Source organism: Falco naumanni, chromosome Z (assembly GCF_017639655.2).
Source record: "Falco naumanni isolate bFalNau1 chromosome Z, bFalNau1.pat, whole genome shotgun sequence".
Taxonomy (NCBI): Eukaryota; Metazoa; Chordata; class Aves; order Falconiformes; family Falconidae; genus Falco; species Falco naumanni.
Window position 1 is genome coordinate 28,175,283 of NC_054080.1, and position 6,500 is coordinate 28,181,782.

Consider the following 6,500-nt stretch of genomic DNA (forward strand, 5'->3'; position numbering starts at 1 on the left):
ACTAAGAAAAAAATAACTCTGTCCCAGCTGAAACCAGGACACAGGGTTAGACATCTGTGGTTATTACAACTAGTCATATACATAGTGTTTGACATTATTCTCTAACATCAAAATAATTCCTCCCATTAATAATTCTGGGTATTCAGTTTCCAAGCTTCCCAAAAAACTAATTCAAGTAAAATAACAAAGGTTAGTTCCATTTATTTATTGAAGCCATGGGCTGACTAAATATCTCATCCTACAAAATTTACAATGTAATGTTACAGCAAAGTACAGAAAGGAAAAGGATACGCACCTAATAAAGACCAAAAAAAATGGCAGTTTGTAAGATTTTATTATGAAGCCTGTGATACTGGGTCTTCTTGTCGAGGTCCTTAGACCTCAAGATCATTTGAACACACCAGAACCTCAAATACTTGCTTGCTCTTACTATTAGCCTTGAAAATACCAATTGCAATGCCTTAAAAAGCTAAAAACCAAGTGGCACTCCCCCAACCACTACAAATGTCTTTTTTAGGAGACTGATTCATTAGCTTCAGATACTTGAAGCAATAGTATTTTAAAGAAAGCTGTTAAACAGTTCAAATGGTTTGCTACAGTGATTTGAGTGATTTAATTAAAAAATAAAATGGTTAGTTAAACAGTGCAAACAATTTTCCGAAAACAGGCACCCAATCCCAAATATGCTTTGTATAGATCCGTGCTCTGTGGTAAAATGTGTAACTATATTTGAAAACAAGCAGCCATCACAGTCATGTTCTACATTTACTGCTACTAGTTTGAAACTTCTGTGTTCAGAAATTAAATTCACATTTCTGCTACAATATTGAGAACAAGGAATTAAGTAGATATAAATTACTTCTTTTTCCTACTCTTTTCCATATTGGAGAAAATAACACACACAGGCCAAGTACAAATGATGGTGACTTGAGACTAATAACATCTCCTAAAGAACAGATATCCAATTTAGAGTGACAGTTCAGAGCTAAGAAGTAGACAAATAAGCAACAGGTAAAAAAAAATGCAGAAAAAATGGAAGACGACAATTGTGCTTCTCACTGGGGAGGAAAAAAAGAATAACCAACCAACCAAATAACCAAATACTTACATAACCAGAATGGAGTCCATGAGAGGATCAGTCATCCCAGGGGTCCTAGTGGTTCCTTCCATTGTTACTAGCTTACTCAGCACATTTTTCCCTTTCATAAGTGCCATTTGCAGCCATCTTCAGAGAGAATCACATGTTCACCAAATATCTTGGTTTTATAAACTTTGAAGATGCATATGATAGACACAAAAACCTGAGAGAAATAAAATATTCAGTAACCTCAACAGCAAAGTGCAAACAGAAACAAGCTGCTCAATGTGAGTAAAGGTTACAGAATAGGGTCTTTTCTCTTGTTTTGCTAGCTTTTGGGAATTAGAGTGGGGTTCCCCATAATTGCAACAATTTCCAAAGTATATTAGTGTTACAGTAGCAATCTGTGCTTTATTCAGCCACAAATATGAAAACTTAAAAATTTACATACTTCCACCTATCTAATGCAAGTCAAAAATGTATCAAAAATGCCTCAAGTGTACACCTGTACAAAATAGAACCAAATCTTATTTCTGTTGTAAAACTATGTATTTACACAACAGACTTCTTCGGGCTCTTTGCTTAACTGGGTAGAGTTTGTTGAAATCCTTCTGTTTGATGGACTTGATGATTTTTCTTTCTGTTCTATGATTTTATACTTCCAAAGCCAAATAAAACACTGAGGTGTAGTAAACTTTCCATTTCTCAAATGACCATTGAAGAAATATGAAATATGTGAACTCTTAAGAAAAAAAAATCAGGCTTTGTAATGATCTAGTTTTTAACCCAGGAAAACTGAGGAGGAGCCAAGGGCAAGCTTGCTACGTTTCTCTGAGCCAAGGCTGGGTCCTTTCTGTACATTTGAGAAGAGATTAGAGTAGCCTATGGGTTGTCTTCATTGTCCTGAGAAGTAGCTATGGTCCCTGAGGGGGCAGGCTGCCATCCAGTTGTTTTTGTGACACAGTTCATCTCTTCCCATTATTAACAGGATCAAAAGCACTTTGAAAAATATACTGGTTTTTTTCTCTGACTGTATTAACGTGAAAACTGTCAGATGAGGAATTAGCAAAATCTCAGTCCTAGTTACCATAGCTGATTTTACTATTATTTTTAACAGATATTCACACCACTTTCTGGGCAATACTTCTGGTATGAGATATAGTTCATCTAGCTTGGCAGGACAAACGTTAGTCATGGTCATAAAGTCAGTCATGCCTTTCAAAAAGAAAATCAAATTGGGATTGTTAGATCTATATCCTTTCCATTACACAGCCAGATGGTGTCTGTTATAATGAAACAATAATGCCTCTGTTGTCTCTAGGGAATAGCCATTCCTTTAGTCATGCAATAACGTCTCCTGAAGATAGGAGGGAGATTAACAAAAGGGTACCCAGATTGCTCACTTTACCCTTCACTATCCTGAACAGCTAATCCTTTTATACTCAGGAAATGTCATTGCCATGCACCAAGTGTAGAGAGAAGTGATGAAGAGGATTTGGGTAAGGCTTTTGCAGAACAAAGTGAAAAAACTGAATTTCTTGGGCAGGAAAAGGGTAAGCCACTGGATAAGGTGATTTGGTGAAGAAACTGCAGTTGTTCAAGAGAAATTAAAAAACCCCTTTCACTTACCCTAGGGCAAATGTGGCACTATAACACATACCAAATTTACTAGGTGGCAGATGTGGTTAAATGTGGAAGTAATTTCTTTTAACGGGTAGGAGTTTTATCATACGAGGAACCTTACAACATGCACTACTTCTGTGCCATGGTTTATGTTTATTTATTTGTGATCTTTAAACAGGAATGTTTAAATAAGGCCAAATGAATAAAACCCCAAAATGTCTCTTTTGACAAGGTAGGGTAAAGTGACAAGCAGAACTGCCACATGTATGCTCTGGCTAGGTACCAGTGCACCACAGCAAAAAGCATATTGGAATGTCAGCATCTTATTGAAGAGCTACTTTTCCTCCAATTTTCTTAACATAATGTATGCAGTCTGAGGGCTGACGTGAAGTCTGCAGAATACTCCAAATCCAATCCCACCGGTCAAATAGATGGTTTCATTCTTCTTTCTATTTAAAGTTAAACATAAGATTAGAAATGCCCAGAATCATATCTGCAATAGCAGTTTGCATCTTGTTGATTACATTTGTGACGTTGGGGCATAAAATATGCCTTTCAAGCTAGACTACAGCACACTTAATTAGGAGTTGAAAAAAAAGTAGAAAGTCGTGGGTTTAAAATGTGTTAGAATTGAATCTGGGGGTGCAAACTAATGAAACAGTTGTCAATATCATTTCATCTGTAGTTTATAAAAGATATTTAAAGAAAATTTCATGTTTAGCAATTCTTCAGTGTGAGGGTTCTTGGATTTCTCAGATGTATGACAGTTAACCCATAACATATCTTGCAAATCATCTCTATAGCACTAAAAGCATAAACAGGAGTGCTTGGTTATTTAAATAATAATATAACTGAAACATATCTGGTGATACCTAGAGCATCAACAGAAAACACATGAACTTATGAAGTTAAGGAGCACCAATGTTAAGTTTATTAAACAAAAATGTCCAAGGACACACCACTCTTGCATCACAATGTTGTAATTTCTTGGTGATGCATATTATCTCCAGTTGCAGCAATAAACTACAAAAACTGTGGCGTCTTAGCTGGTTTTACCCCCAGGTTCTTGTTGCCAGTCTCAGTTAAGAAATAAAAATGCTACATTTTATAAGCCAGAAGAATCATGCGATAATTCCTCATTTTCTCTAATGCAAAGTCAGTTGGCATCATTTAAATGACTGCTGACAGCTTTACCTTTATCTTCACATGAAAAAATGTTAGGAGAACAGTGAGAAACAAGGATCACAAGGAAAACCCTACCTCCATCCTGAGAAATGGAAGTCTTTCTTGGCCTTCCCATGAGACTAAGAAAGGCCACTCTTTGCTTGAAAGAAAATGATATAGTAATACTTTTGCCAGTCTTCCAAGTTATTTCAGTAATGTCAACAGAATGCTATTGTTATACCTACAACACTTCAGATGGGAACTCAGTAAAGTAGGTTCAATATATTTCTGAAAAAACATGGTGAGGAAGCCCCCAGAAATAAGACACAAATAGTATATTTACAAAAAAAAAACAAACCAACAAACAAAAAAAACCCCAGAGGTACATATTTTGCAATGAAATGGAACAGAATTTTGTGTTCATCTCCATAGAAATAGTGGTCAGCCACGACATCTCCAAATCCAATTTTCTCCAAAGGCCAAGGGAGTTTAGATTTAAAACTTTATTTAGTGTTCCCCTTTGGAATCTAAGTTGTAGTTGTATTTTAGCTTTTGTTGCTATTCTTTCAAAAGAAAACACGGAAGGCAAAACTGGGGTAAGCTGCTTCATTGCTGTCTCATGTCAGCAAGGGATCAGCACAGCTGTGTAATCACTATGGCTCATTTGTTTGCATTGAAGACTTTATTCCTAAATAACCCGCATTCAAGGTTTTCCTTTCACTGCCAGCAAAAAACATCACTATATTGAAACCAGAACACTCGCATTAGCAGAGCATGATATTCCACTGAGAAGAAATCAGGTCATGTACTTGAAGCATGATTTATTCAGATGAGTTGCTGGACTCCAAATGGAGCTCATTTTCTGCCCTGATCAGCATAAAAGATGTACAAGGTTCTGCAGAGGAAAAGCCACAGAAGGTCACCAAAGCATTTCCAAAAACACCTGAGTTATTCAGCAGGAAACACTCCGAAGCCACAAAAACATTTTTGTGAAATGCATAATTCCCTTTTGCAGCATGTTTCTTGAAGGGTAAAGGTGTTGGGGTTAGATTTTCACTTGCTTTCTCCCAGACCCTGGAATCTCATTTACCAGAAGCTGAAAGTCATCTTAGTGGAAAATTTTTCTAAATTTTCCAGAGTTAATCCACCTGTCAAATACAAAAATTAAGACATACACATTAGCTAAAGCCAAAACATTGCAGCCCGCTAGGACAGAAATCTGACTACCTAATACCCAGACTTTGCTGACACATGAACACTTATGCCCATTCCCTACATTGGCATTGCCCCTGTTCACGAGAAAACATGCTAATTTTATCTGAGCAGAGGGGAAGGATTTCAGCAGTGTGTAGAATCTGACATCTCTTATTCAAGATGATCTTCCCAAGGGTGATTTATGACAGCCAAGCCAGACAGATACCTCATAACAAAAAAAATCTCATGCTGACAAAGCTAGGAAATACTTCAGTTTTTCTGGGGAAAAAATGTTGCTTTCACCTAAAGGTTTCATCATTCAGGAGGTCTCCTGCTAATGAAAATAGACAGGAAAAAAGACCCAAAAATAATTTCTTAATACTCTAGGACAGCTAGAGGTTTTGAAAACTATTTGGTGGGGGTTTAATTTGTATACTATATTAGAGGATGTCATTGTAGCAATGTATAATAGCATATCTATTTTTATAATTTATAATTTAGTATTTTTTTAATTTTACATTGCTGAGAACAGCTGTTATCTAGCACCAGGTGAAAAGTCTTGTTTTCATTGCAACAAACAGCAGCCACTGTTATTTAGAAAAAATGTTTGAAAACCTGATTTAAAAGAAGATATATTTCAATTAAAAAAAAAATGGAAAGCCTTTTTACACTTAAAAATAATTAAATATTTCAAGTATAAATTAATTTCTACATTTCTAAATGAAAATTATCTGAAATGAACATTTGAAAGAAGGATATGCTGCAAGAAGCTTTGAACAAACTTGCCCTCATCCCTTCTAGGAATGGAAAACAAAATTTGAAATGTGATTAATGACAAGTAAATTAAGGAATTTTGAGTAAATACTAAGGGATATACAATCAAGTACTGAGTGGCTGTTGTAATAATAATAATAATAATGATGATCATAATCATAATCATAATCATAATCATAATAATCATAATAAAGTTTAGGCTGGGATTTTTCTCTGAATAATGTCATTGCTCCAAATTCTGAAATAGGAAGGCATGTAACTTTTTTAGCAACACTAGAAGTCTTTAGCTAAATATTCTTTCTTTAAAAGCTAACGTCAAATGATAAAATGCAAATCCTGATAAACTGCTATAGTTCCACAGGCACAGAATAGCTGCTGAACTTGTAGCTGCCCTCAGGACTTCAGCAGATGTACTGTGGAGATTCAACAACTTCAGTTCACTGCTTTGGTCTTTGTCACAAATAAAAAGTAAGTTTTCCTGACACAGGACAAGAACAACTGTTCACTGCTCTCCAGCTGCCACAGCAATTGATATTCTAAAATAATATGATGACAGATAATTGTACTCAGGACCAATAATAACCAGTTAATTTAATATTTGTCAGCTGCCATGGGACCATTCTTACAGTTAAGATGTTTTTCTCCACGTGGGGAAAAATAAGAAAAC